At 47.8% G+C, this 13,416-nt stretch overlaps 1 protein-coding gene across 6 annotated transcripts in view; it reads left to right on the top strand.

Moving 5' to 3' along the window:
- The window catches only part of LOC138471946 (uncharacterized), an 835,353-nt gene that overhangs the window by 231,979 nt on the left and 589,958 nt on the right, over positions 1-13,416 (top strand). The window contains exon 1 of one of the 6 annotated variants that reach the window (XM_069609828.1): positions 11,895-11,995. The exons of the other annotated variants lie outside the window; for them this stretch is intronic. The gene's annotated coding sequence lies outside the window, so the exon portion shown is untranslated. Of the gene's footprint in view, positions 1-11,894; positions 11,996-13,416 lie in introns of those variants that run through there. 6 annotated transcript variants of the gene reach the window in all.

The raw sequence follows: 13,416 nt of genomic DNA, 5'->3' as shown, positions 1-13,416 counted from the left end.
GGGTTTTCACATCTCCCCTGGAGGCTTGTCCATGAATCTGTCTAAGGTTCGTGCTGTCACTGAATGGCCAACTCCCGTTAACATCAAACAACTCCAGTCCTTTCTCGGCTTCGCTAATTTTTACCGGCGATTCATCGCCGGCTTCTCTTCTATCGTTTCTCCTCTGACCAGTCCTCTTGTCCCATTCTCTTGGACCCCTACACATCAGAAGGCCTTCGAAGCACTCAAGGCCAGGTTCGTTTCTGCCCCGGTGTTGCAACACCCCGACCCCGACCTTCCCTATATCCTGGAAGCAGACGCCTCCTCGTTTGCCCTAGGAGCAGTACTGTCCCAGCCTTGCCCAACCACGGGTTGTTTGCATCCGGTGGCCTATCACTCACGTAAATTCTCGGCAGCCGAATCACACTACACCGTAACCGAGAAAGAGTTATTGGCCATCAAGGACGCTCTACAAGCGTGGAGACATCATCTGATGGGGGCAAAACACCAGACGGTGGTATATACGGACCACAAAAACTTACAAGACTTAGCCTCCCTGAAATGTGCAAACAGCAGGCAGGTGCGTTGGCATTTGTTTTTTGCCGCCTTTGATTTTGTAGTTAAACACAGACCAGGTCGCATCCATGGTAAGGCTGATGCGTTATCCCGTTCTCCTGGCGGGGAGTCGTTGCCTCTGTTTCCTGACACACTACTGGGAAAAAGTCATGTTATCTGTATGTGTACGCCATCTCCCACCATGCTTACCGACATCAAACAATGGGTTTCCCAAAATCCCCATGCACTCACCGAATGGGACGTTGTCCTTCACGAAGGGTTACCGTTCATCCAGGGCAAATTGTTCCTCCCTACATGCGATGTACGCAACCAGGCACTCGCCTGGTCACATGATGCGGCAATAAACGGCCATCCAGGACAACAACGCACATTAGACTTGTTACAACGTTGGTGCTGGTGGCCCTCCATGAGGAAAGACATTGAACATTATGTCAACACATGCTCCATATGTGCCCAATGCAAGACACGCAGGGGACGGCCTTTAGGGCTACTCTTACCGTTGCCGGTACCTCCCAGGCCTTGGCACACCATCTCTATGGATCTCATCACTGACCTGCCCCGCAGACAAGGCTACGATACCATATGGGTTATCATCGATTCATATACAAAAATGGCCCGCTTTATTCCCTGCACAGGTATACCGTCTGCCCCAACCCTGGCTCGCATGTTCTTTCGAGCTGTCTTCTGTCTCTTTGGTTTGCCACAGGTCATCGTCTCTGATCGTGGATCACAGTTCACGTCCTGTTTCTGGCGCTCTCTAACTAAACTCCTGGGTATAGATGCCCGCTTCTCTTCGGCCTATCACCCTGAAAGCGACGGGCAGACCGAGAGGGTGAATCAGGCTCTAGAGCAGTACTTGCGGTGCCTGTCCCTTCAGTTCCAAGACTCCTGGTCCAAATTATTGTATATCGCCGAATTCGCGTACAACAACTCCCGTCATTCAGCCACTGGTTTCTCCCCCTTTTATGCTCTGTATGGGCAGCATCCGCGCACCCTGCCGCTGCCTGATTTCCCCTCTGCCACTCCTGCTGCTAATGCCTGTGTGCGCGATCTTGCAGCTGTGCATACTCAGACATTGGTTCATCTCCGTGAAGCTCAAGCGATAATGAAGGCCAAGGCTGACCGCAAGCGGGCGAAGGCTCCGGAGTATCAGGTGGGCGACCGAGTGTGGCTATCGACCAGACATTTACGGATCCCTGGTTGCCGCAAACTACTGCCCCGTTTTGTGGGCCCTTACCGGATTACCAAGATCTTGAATCCCGTGGCTCTCAAACTCTCTGTTCCCCTTTCCTGGCGGATCCACCCGGTGTTCCATACCTCTCTCATCAAACCGTACCTTGCTCCCACTCGTGTCCTTGTCCCGCCTGCCCCGGTCTCTGTGTCTTCCCAGGATGTGTTTGAGGTTAGTGCTATCCTTGGTTCCCGTTACCATCGGGGTCGCCTTCAATATCTGGTGGACTGGCTGGGCTATGGTCCCGAGGATCGCTCCTGGGTTCCCTCACGGGATGTTCGGGCCCCGCTTCTGGTGTCGCGGTTTCATAGAGACAATCCTGCTAGCCCACGTGGTCGTGGGCCCTTGAGGGGGGATTCTGTCACACCGCTTCCTACTAAGCCAAGGACACGCCCCTCCGCTTCCACCACTATCAGCGCTTCCCAGCACACACGCTTAGATTCCTGCACAACATTTCCCACTCACGTTTCACACGGCAGGGCACGGCGTGGCATGTTTGGCAGAGCAGGCGTTTATCTCCCTTCACGGCGGTGGCAAACCAAGTGGAGACTCCTTCAATCCAGGAACTCGTATCCCTCGCGGAGATCAGTGCTGCCCAGCGCGTCACGGACTTTGTGAACCTTAGTTTCCTAGCAACGCTACAACGCTTTCGGTTCACTCCCACGTGTCGTTGTCACGTGCGCCCCTTCCAGGGATGAAAGGAGTTCGGAAACCGGAGGCGTTGCTTCACAGCTGTTTCAATTAGGATCACGTGACGCACTCTCCTCGCTCTACGGACCTGTTTCATTGTCGACCTACGCTTGCTCCACGGATTGTCTCTGCTTAGCCCTTCTCTGATTCTGGAACTTTGGAACTTTGGATTGCATATTATCGACCTACGCTTGCTCCACGGATTGTCTCTGCTTAGCCCTTCTCTGATTCTGGAACTTTGGAACTTTGGATTTACCTGTTGCCGATCTACGCTTGCTACACGGATTGTTTTGGCTTAACCCTTCACTGACGCTGGAACATTTGCTCATCCAGTTTCTGTCCTCGGATTGCCTGGAGTTCTCCTAAGGATCACGTGCTTTCAGTTGGACCTCGGTCCTACAATAGGTGGTTGCCTGCTATACCTTTCAGCCTTGTCTCGCCACAGTCCGGAGGTTCCCACCTCTTCCAAGTCCTCACAGGTATTCCAGTGTTTGATATTTACATACAAGTAAAATGTGTCTTGTTTTCGTACTTACATAACCATTGTACCTTGCCTTACAGCGCTCAAGGGATTCTTCCGGCTGTTCCACGTCCTGGTTTGGGGACTTCCACCTGTGGCCTTAATAATCACGCTGACAGTGTTCCTGGTGTTGTCAGGGTGTTTCTTGGGGACAAAGGGGTTGTTCATACTCTACACGACCAACGAACTTCGTAACAGGCGTTCAGGCTCACACGTGAAACTTTGGTGTTAAAGGGGCATGTTTTGCTCATTAGATGCAATAGAAAGTGCTGTTGTTCACGCTCTGGCTCCCTCAAGGGGAAGCGTGACCGGAAACTGGGTGGATTTATTTTGGTGTATGGTCCATAGCAATGAAGTCGATTCTGGCTGATAATGACACCTATATTGGATCACTAATAGCATATTGCTAGGGAAAGCAGAGTGGTTGCTTATTGCTAAGGACATTTCATACTATGTCCATCTAATTCAGGGCTGTCCAACTCCAGGCCTGGAGGGCCGGATCCATGTCAGATTTTCACGATACCCCTCATTAATATTCATGAGATTAATGCCCATTCAGAGCTTCTAAATGTATGCAATTTTTTTCTCATTAATATTGCGGGTTTCCAGGCCACAAATTCAGGATACAAAAAAAACACCTATGCCACCTGCAATAAAACCACTAAATATTCTGGAAATGAATGGTTAATGATGGCACCGGCAATATATCTGCGCCAATATATACATGGGTTTCATGGTAACTCTGATGGAGAAACACAGCAGAAATAGAAAAGTTTGTGCCGACATGTAACCTGCGTTTTGTTTTCAGAGCCTAAATGGATGAATGTCCATATAAATGAGTGCACCATTTAGTCTAAGAAGGGTTGTTTCTGACATGTGATGACATTCATTCGCAGGTATGTTTAGTACACTAGTATAGCTGGAAATAATGTGGTAGGTGGAGGGCTTCCCCATTTGCGCCGACTCTAGCGACTTCTTGCTGAGCGAGGCTTCCAGGTCTTGCCAACTGCTCCAGGGTGTGCATAGCTGTTTTTTGTACCTTGGTGTACTTGCTTCCTAGCCCCCTCAGGCCCTGAAAGGGGAAACTGAGAAGCGGGTACATTCGCAGCAAGCAGCTATGCCCTACGCAAGTCATGGGCTTCGAGTATTCTGCTCCATAAAGTGTCCTTGTGATTTCCTCCAACTTTCCCTTGCCAGGGATAAGGCAATTTGAGGCAGTGGCTCATAACATGCTTACTATGCTGCCAAAGTCTTTACTCTCCAGCCTAGCATGGTTTAGCCCGGTATTCTTTTCTGATGCCCTCGCGGGATGGGTGCCTCACCCTAACAACTAGCTTTAGGGCTGTTACCTGTTCAAATCTTCCAGTAGAATGCCCACCGTTTGTTCCAGTTTCATGTTTATTTTTAGCCCTGTCGATGGGGGTCCTGTGATACATGCGAGTGCCACCAATGACCAACTTTAATAGTTGAGAAAAAGTTGTGAATTTGTTGATTACAATTAATTGCCCATCTGTGTATTGTTTTGAAAGCCTCTTTAAAAAAAGTTATCATGGATAATGAGCTATCTAAAGTTGTTTTAAGTTGCTATGAGGAATTTGCCCCATTTGTCATAATGAATTTACAACTATCGTGTGACCAACTCCAATGAAAAACTTAAAAAACTCAACTTTTAAAAAGTTGGTCTGTGCATTTCCGGTGGCAAATATATAAAAATGAAAAGTCTTATAGGAGATCAACAGGGTAGAGTGTTATTTCACCTGAAACACTCATCAATTTATGTCGCCCACATATTGCTCAATGTTTCCTTGAGACCAAGGAGCCTGCTCGCTCTTTGCAAGGATCAGCAGATCATTCTTGTCTTGCACTCTTACAAAACAGACCCAGTGCTGACTGTTTCGATTAAGAGGTTAGGAGAGTACCAGCATTCGCCCCCTCTTTAAACTTAAAACCTTCCCTCACATCGGAATTCTGGTTGGGTGGAATACTTCCTCTTCATCGGTGCACTCATGGCTGACTCCTATATGAATCTAACTCAGTCCCCCTCCCCCAATGATCTCTGGGTTCCTTCATGGTCTGATAATCAAAGAGGAAATTGAGAAGGTTTTAAATTCACTGCTCACCCTTTTGAATTTTATGTGTTGGGCATTTGGTGGTCCATGAGTCCCAGTTTCCCCAGGTCTACCTTCTACTCTGAGTCCAATCATCATTCTTCCTTTGAGGAAAAGTGCATACTGAGCCTGTGTCCCATCCTATGCATGAAGAAAGCAGTCCTTGCTGTCCTGATGAGATCCCATCCCACCTGGCAAATCACCTTCATTCCAGTCGCAACATGAAACCTGGGAGAGCACCTGCACACAAGTCGATATACAAGCAACGAGGCACAGAAACCATGGGAAGCAGATTGCACCATCTCAGGTTGGGAGGAGAGTGAAGGGAGTGTGGACCCTAGGCTGAGGAGAAGCCATCCCTTGTAGGGTCTTGAACTCCTTCCTGAAATGTAGAAGGGAGGAAGGAAGTCTGGTCTTGATGGGGAGGAGGTGCCCGAGTCTGGGGCCATATACCAAGAAGGCCCGAGCGTCTGAGCGTCTACACAGGCCTACGATCCACCAGAAGGCAGGACATCTGAGCCCTCCGCCGCCGGTGCAGGAAGGAACGAACCAAAAGGCAGGTCTTCTTTGGAAATTTGGTGAAAGTTCCAAGGGAGAATTTTCTAGTTTTGTCATGTGAACCAGGAAGGTCCTCGCAAAACACTATTTCTTTACCAAAACGCTACCCCCACCAATCAAAATGCAACAGGCACGCCTAATCAATAAGCAGGGTCAGTCGGCCACACTGTCTATTATGACCACAATTGTCACAGTGCTTTGGAAACGCCTACAGTTCGATACTGACATGTGCTGTATTTCCTGACACGAGGAATGGGACAATTGTATGGCCCTTTAGTAACTGAATGCCCATGCCTGTTTTAGTGCTGGAAACATATCAATAATGCATAGTCCTTTACGCACTGCGCTACGCCTGCATTGATGGACGTAGCCAGGCTTGGTCCATCAGTCGCCTCGCACCCAGTTTATACGCCTCTGCAAGGCATGCTTCAGGAGAAAGCTCCTCACCACCAGGGGTTAACTGTGAGTAACTGTGGGCTAACAGTAGACTGAGAAATTAGATTGTGTTGCCTGGAGACGGCAGCACTTTTTAATACCAGTCTGAGAAGAAAAAAAAAAAAAGCGGGAGAGCGAGGCAGACACACTGTATGAAGAACGTGTTGGAGAGATGGGGCGTGATAGCGAGATTAGGAGCCAGGGAGAGAGAGAGAGAGAGAGAGAGAGAGAGATGCAAAAAGGAGGCGACCAAGAGCAGCAGAGTTAGAGTTCTGATGCGTGCTATGTGTAAAGAGCGAATCTGCCATGGGCATGGCCTTTTAACACCGAGTGGCCAATGCGCAATGCCACAGTCTGCAACGTACCCCACGTTGCATTCCTGTTTACATGTCTTTACACCGAATTTTTTTCACCCAAAGTATTTTTCCATCAATTTTTTTTTTTTTACCTAAGCCTTTTTTACCTAGTGTAGATTCACATAACTTAGTGTTTATCTACCGAAACTGTTTCACCTAAAACCTGTATACCGATTTTTTAAAATTAATTCTACCCCCTTTTCCAAATGTAACCCTTTAAACCACCCAAACATATATACATACATATATTTTAGATTTTAAAAAAATGCAGTGAAGGATTTTTTCGATGAAAAAATGTTTAGATGAAAAAGCTCTTGATGAAAAATCTTTAGGTGAATAGTCTGTAGACCTGCAATCCTAATGGCCGAGTAACTACAAGATGAAGAGGCAGCCCTAAGGATGTGCAGGCATTTTAGCAATGGGTTACAGGCAGAAGGTATGTGTGGGGTTGTGGTGCACTGTGCAGGGGTACATCTGTGGCTAGTGTTCATCGCATGAGGGCAGTGAAAAGAGAACGGGGTAATTAAGTGGCAGTGTGCTTGGCGTGGCAGACGGTGCATGAGCGCAGCCTTTCTTCATTTGCAGCCGTACATAAATGACATATGACAACAAGGAATGGAATCTGGCTTACCTTGTCCTGGCCTGTCATGCAGGTTCGATGGGAGGTGCAGTAGGCATGACCTGTTGGAAGATTGGTCGGTGGCAGCGGGGAAGGTCTGGTCATTGGCAAGATAATGGTAAAGTGAAGGGCGAAGGTTGATGTACTTTGAAGATGATGGGCTATGCTAGATTGATAGGCCGAGAATATGATAATGGACAACAGGCTGGCACCCTGTGGAGGGCCCAGCATGTGGTAGTTTAGTGACAGGGAATGGTAGAGTGAGGCCAGGAAAGCTTGGTGGCTTTAGGGCTGCAGGCAGGAGTGGAGTGCAGCTGGCAGGCCATGATGAAATGAGGACAGCAAGTACGGGTGGGGATAAAGACGGTAGGCCGTGGTAGAATAAGGGTTGGTAAGTGGTGTTGGAGTGAGCCTGGCTGACTCTGCCTCTCATGACTCCAACCCTTGGGGAAGGTTCCATGGCATTTTGTCACTAGTTTCATTGGTAGACTGTCCTCTGACTCCTTCTCATTCCCTAAGATTCTCTTTCGGATTTCTAGTCAGATGATCAAGGGAGGGAATGTATTAATTGGCGATTCCTATAATGCACAATGGCGGACTCATTCAGCGTCCAAGCGCTTGTTCGGGGCTCAAACCCTCATTGCACAGCATGACCCCGATCCATCCTGCGAGCTGATTCACAACCTCCAGCCATTATCTTGAATTTCAGAGCCATTTCTCTCTGGAGCTTTTTGGTGTGATTTTGGTGCTCTCCGTTCTACTGGTTTAGGTTGAGGTTGAATGGCTGTGTTTCTGCTTCCACCAGGGTCACTTCGCAACCGATCGGTCCCTTCCTGTGTGTGGCGGTAAATGGATGCACTTTGCAGCAGAGCGGGCGCATTCCACCTCAACCTCCTGCTTGGTAGAATGCCTGGGCTACAATGAGTGCATCTGGCCACTTGCAGGACACACCTGGTGAGCTCTGAATATCTGCCATGTGTTTGCAGTACTGCTTATGAAATGAGGCCCTGACCATGCTATATGAATATCTTGCGTAACATGCGCGTGCCTTGAATTTACTGGCAAGATCCAACGTGAAGGGAGTAGCGCCTTGCATGCAATTGGAATGCCTGGCATGTAATTTGATGGCACAAGTAGGCACGAGTGCCTGTGCATTTTATTGGAATATGTGGCCTAGACTGATCGTTAGATTTGTATTTAGTAGTCACAAAAAATCGCCCAAATGATCATCCTGGCGCACAATGTAACTGACAATTGACAACTATAAAACTTTTTTAAAAATACGCTAGACACAGAGGTATGTTATCAGTGAGTTTCTGGGTATACGATGGCAAATGCTTGGTAACAGAAACAATGTCTCTGCCAAATGGCAAAACTGTCTTTAATTTCCCACTGCTGCGTTCAGTGAATTGTTGTGAAACTGGGTTCATTTCGAAACACGCCTTGAAACTTGATTTAGAAAATATCCCACCTCGCCTTGGGGCGTGGCCCTTCTCTGTAGAGGAAATTGCACAACATTGCCCATTTCAACGTTTGACATTTTATATTAAGACAAAGGGTGTGTGGAGTGTTGACTTTGCAAAGTAAGGAGCACAGGGTCGGTTTTCCACCATGAGAAATATTTCTGTAAACCCAAGCCAACAACATTGAAGTAAAGACTGTGCTTTTATAAAAAAAAGAGCATTCTGCGTTTGTGATGCCCCTCACACGGCTGAAACAATCACAGTGGGGAGGAGAAACCGTTTGCCGAGGAAGTCCAAGCAGCTTTTGGACCCTATCTCTCACTGGCTGTGCTTCTGCCATATTGCGCTCAAGTCTTCGCCACTCCGCAAAGCATTACTTGAATGAAGAGGGATGGGGAAGCTTACTACCCCTTCCCCTCCTACCAAATACATGACACAGAAGAAGGCCAGAAAGCACTGCAATCACCCATTATATTTCAGACGAAACCCCAATGGACCCATGATTGACAAATATGTTGAGCGGTATCTCCTCAGCCAGCCATACCGACCTAGGAACATACACATCCATCCTTGTGTGGATGAACAGCCACAGGTCGTGATTAAGGATACATGTATGGCCAGCTTGGACTAAATACAAAACAGCCATGTTGCTGACGTTGTTCGAGACACCACGACATAGCAGCGTTCGACATGAAGCACACGCGCCATCCGCACTTCAGGACATAACCACACACTCAAACATGAAGAACAAGAGCGTACAGTTCTATAATAAAAAGTGCCAAGGACGAGTATACTCGTCCTTTTTACATAGACTTCAATAATAGCCTGGCACTTAAGAGGTTAAAGGACAGCTACATATACATACTGTCATTGCTTTTATTATTTTGACATTATACAAACGCAGCAACGCAAGAGACAAAAGATCCTGAGCACAGCTTGCAGATGCTTACTCACAAATAACCCTATGGACCTGCGGGAGCACCTATGGGGCCTAACAGAGCTGAGTGTGACTAACCTATGGAAATCTAGCATAGCATGGACACTTTAGAAACTGCCTTACAAGGTTTAGGAAAATTACAGCAAGCCTCAGAGCAAGAAACAAGCTGAGCTGATTCAGGCTGGACAGAGAGCAAGATGTGTGAGACAGGACCTGCAGCCAAGGTCAACAGACAGAGATAACATTCCAATCCCCAGTTGACAAAGGGACCAGCTGTAGAAAAGACTAATACATCCTCATAATTCAGAGCTGCGCAGCTCAAATTAGTGGTCTCTGAACACTTCACGCGGCCGAAGCAGACAATTGACAGCGAGCAGCAGTTTGAAAGGAGTGCTGGTCCGAGGCCGCCAGACAAAGACAAGTATGCAGCAAGTGTTGCGCTGATCAGGAGAGCACTCATGAGAGTGCCTGTAATGGCATGAGAGCTAAGGTGGTACACACAAGTTATAATGCTGATAAATAGTAATTCTTATTACCTCGAAGAGGTACACAGTGAGCTGAGAACCTTTGCGGATCCAAGGCTGGGGATGTCAGCTCTAGCCAATCACAGCTTAGTACCCTAGGGGTGGGTAGAAACTGGCAAGAACCAATGGGAAGTCCACCACACTGCAGCAATGTTATAGTTAGTAACTTGGGGATAAAAAACAGGCCCGCCACCTGACATGTGATGGCCAGTAGAATAACATCTATAATGTCCACTATAGGTGGTAGAACACTCAATACCCAATCCCCTGGTCCTATAGGTTTTCTGGAGAAGGGCCCAAGTTGTGACGTCACTCTGATGGAATTGGGTAGTAAAACCAGCCTGTGAGCTGAGGAAGAGCGAGATGTGCATGGATTTTTCCTGTTCCTGTGCTGATGTTTTGTCTGTAATAAACCACAGTTTCAACTTGCTGTTGACTGAGTCCTCTGTGTATCCTGGGGGAGGGAGTTGGACCGTCCAAGTCAGCAGACTTCCAGTTTCCCTCTTGCATACCTGGGGGTCTTCCCCAACATGAATGTGACGCAAGATGAGCGAGTGCAGGCCTTGGCTTCAGCCATATTGCGCACAAGCCTTCCGACACTCAGCAATGCATTGCTTGAATGTGACACAAGAGGAGCCAGTACAGGCCTTGGCTTCAACCATATTGCGCACAAGTCTTCCGACACTCAGCAATGCATTACTTGAATGTGACACAAGAGGAGCCAGTACAGGCCTTGGCTTCAGCCATATTGCGCACAAGCCTTCCGACACTCAGAAATGCATTACTTGAATGTGACACAAGAGGAGCCAGTACAGGCCTTGGCTTCAGCCATATTGCGCACAAGTCTTCTGACACTCAGCAATGCATTACTTGAATGTGACCCAAGAGGAGCCAGTACAGGCCTTGGCTTCAGCCATATTGCGCACAAGTCTTCTGACACTCAGAAATGCATTACTTGAATGTGACACAAGAGGAGCCAGTACAGGCCTTGGCTTCAGCCATATTGCGCACAAGTCTTCCGACACTCAGAAATGCATTACTTGAATGTGACACAAGAGGAGCCAGTACAGGCCTTGGCTTCAGCCATATTGCGCACAAGCCTTCCGACTCTCAGCAATGCAGGCCTTGGCTTCAGCCATATTGCGCACAAGTCTTCCGACACTCAGCAATGCATTACTTGAATGTGACGCAAGATGAGCCAATGTAGGCCTTGGCCCTCCATAAATTCCACCTGCAGATTTGTGTGGAGTACCCAGCTGCTTGTAAATGAGGTAAACATGATAACATTTTCTTTGTGCTTTATATATTCCGATACAAAAAGAAATCTGCCAATCTCCCTATCCGCCTCTCTCTCTCTTTTGCTCCCCCATTCTCTCTATCCCCCACTCTCTCTCTCTCTCTCGCTCTCTGCTCCCCTCTCTCTCCCTTTCTCTCCCTCTTCTTTATGTGCAATCTGGCACTAGTGCTGTCAAAAAAGAGACACAATAAAATAAACACACTGACAGATTGCATAAACATTTAATTTCCGGTATTTTGAGCCACCACCCATCCCTGGCGGTTTCCAGGTCTCCAATTACCCATCACCCGTTTGCAGAGGCGTTGCTAAGAGGTGGCTGAGGGGGCTATAACCCTGGGCCTTTTGGTTGTAGCCCCGGATAGATCAGGGGCTACAACTAAAAAAGGCTAGCTAGCCCCCAGACTTTTAGCATAGCCCCAGTTATTTTCCAGACCTAGCAACACCCCTGCCCGTTTGGATGCTTTTTGTTTCTGCTGATACTGCAGTTGTGACACTCCAGCAAGAGTTCCGGGAAGGCCATTGTGGGGCAATGTCTTGCCGCATCTGGAGGAGCAGTTCACTCTTTTCTGCTGCAGTTGTGGTTTTATTGCACGGCCGTTCCCGGGGACGGTGCTCAAAGGGCTACTCTCTCTGTAACTGCCTCGCACAGCAGCGGCGAATTTCACGGTTCCCAACTCAACAGCAGCCTGGCAAGCCTTGGAGGTGAGTGGCTGAGCAGAAGGGCTGTCCGTGGGGTGGGGCCTTTAAGGGGTGGCCTCGCCTGTTGCATCTACTGCTGCTCGGTAAGGGGGGGTTAGGAGGTTTATTCCAAAATGAATATATGTGATTGTTAATAATGCGGTGATTTATATAGCGTGCCATGTCGCATTCTTCCAGCCTTTAAGCGCTATGAGAATCCTCATTGTTATTACCCACTCGTCATGGCTCTGAAATTGACCTTTTGGAGGGGATGCTTTTGTGAAGCCTGCAGTGGCCTGAATGGGGTATTAAATCCTTGTCAAGCCTGTTGCACTTCAGATAGACCCCCCACCCCCCTATTTGAATTTCAAATGTAGTGGTGTCTTTTTTTGAGGCTGTGTCTGGCAAAGGAGCCTTGTGAACTAAGGCTGGCAAGAGACCCCAGGAGGAATAGGCATAATTTTAGGGGGCGACAATGGTGTTTGCCTTAACTCGCCCCCCCCGCCCCCATACCGTTGTGGCACACCATTTTTTCCCCAAGAGTGTTGTCACGTTGTTGAATTGCATAACTGGCTACTTGCCTGCAAGGCCACTTGGGGGGGGGGGGGTAGAATTGGTTGAAAGTTTAGCCGTAGGGGGCAGATATTAACAATGGACGGAAGAACCACTGCGCAGGTACTCACGAATAGTGTGACGTGTTGATTATAAGGTGGGTTCATATGGATGGAGAATTGTAGACAAAAAGGAGTCGGGATGAACAATCCAATTTCACACATGCATGATATGATATAATATATGAAGCGGTAACACATGTAATACATAGAAACAGAAATCCCCAACTATACCTGTTACTATGCCCAGACCCGGAGGTACGGCCATTCATACTAAGGTTAAGGACAAACCAACTCCAAGTACTAGTGGTTACGGGGCCTCGGCTGGGTATTCCAGGACAGGTATTGTCGTATCTGTATGAGGAGGAACATCTTGAAACCACCAGGCATGTTTTAACATTGTGCCCTCAATTAGGGCCATTATATATGTGCCTGTTGGGAAAGTTGGTAAGCAACTATGACACCATCAAGGGAGAGTCCTTCTGGGATTTCAGTTTCTATTGGGACCCAACTGGCATTATATAGGGTCTGGGGGAGAGTCAAAAGTCTATTTCCAAACCATCTAGCCATAGTGGACACTAGAGTGTTCTCCTAGGGCCTGGCTTATATGCCCGTCGCTTGCTGCTATTTCTTTTGGCCTTAGGTACCTCAATGTACGCATGGTTTGTATAATAAGTGAGACCTGTATCACTGACTCAGGCAGTCATGTATTGCATTGCATTCAAATGTGTTATATGTTTAAATTTTATGTTTTTTGTAATTTGTAGATTGAATGTAGGTATTAATCTGATTTATTAGCTGCATGCTGTATTTTATATTGTTTGTGTAAAGTTC

The sequence above is a fragment of the Ambystoma mexicanum genome, chromosome 8 (assembly GCF_040938575.1).
Source record: "Ambystoma mexicanum isolate Mex_15411 chromosome 8, UKY_AmexF1_1, whole genome shotgun sequence".
Classification (NCBI taxonomy): domain Eukaryota; kingdom Metazoa; phylum Chordata; class Amphibia; order Caudata; family Ambystomatidae; genus Ambystoma; species Ambystoma mexicanum.
The sequence above is the reverse complement of the archived record's forward strand: the minus strand, read 5'-3'. Positions and strand labels throughout refer to the sequence as shown.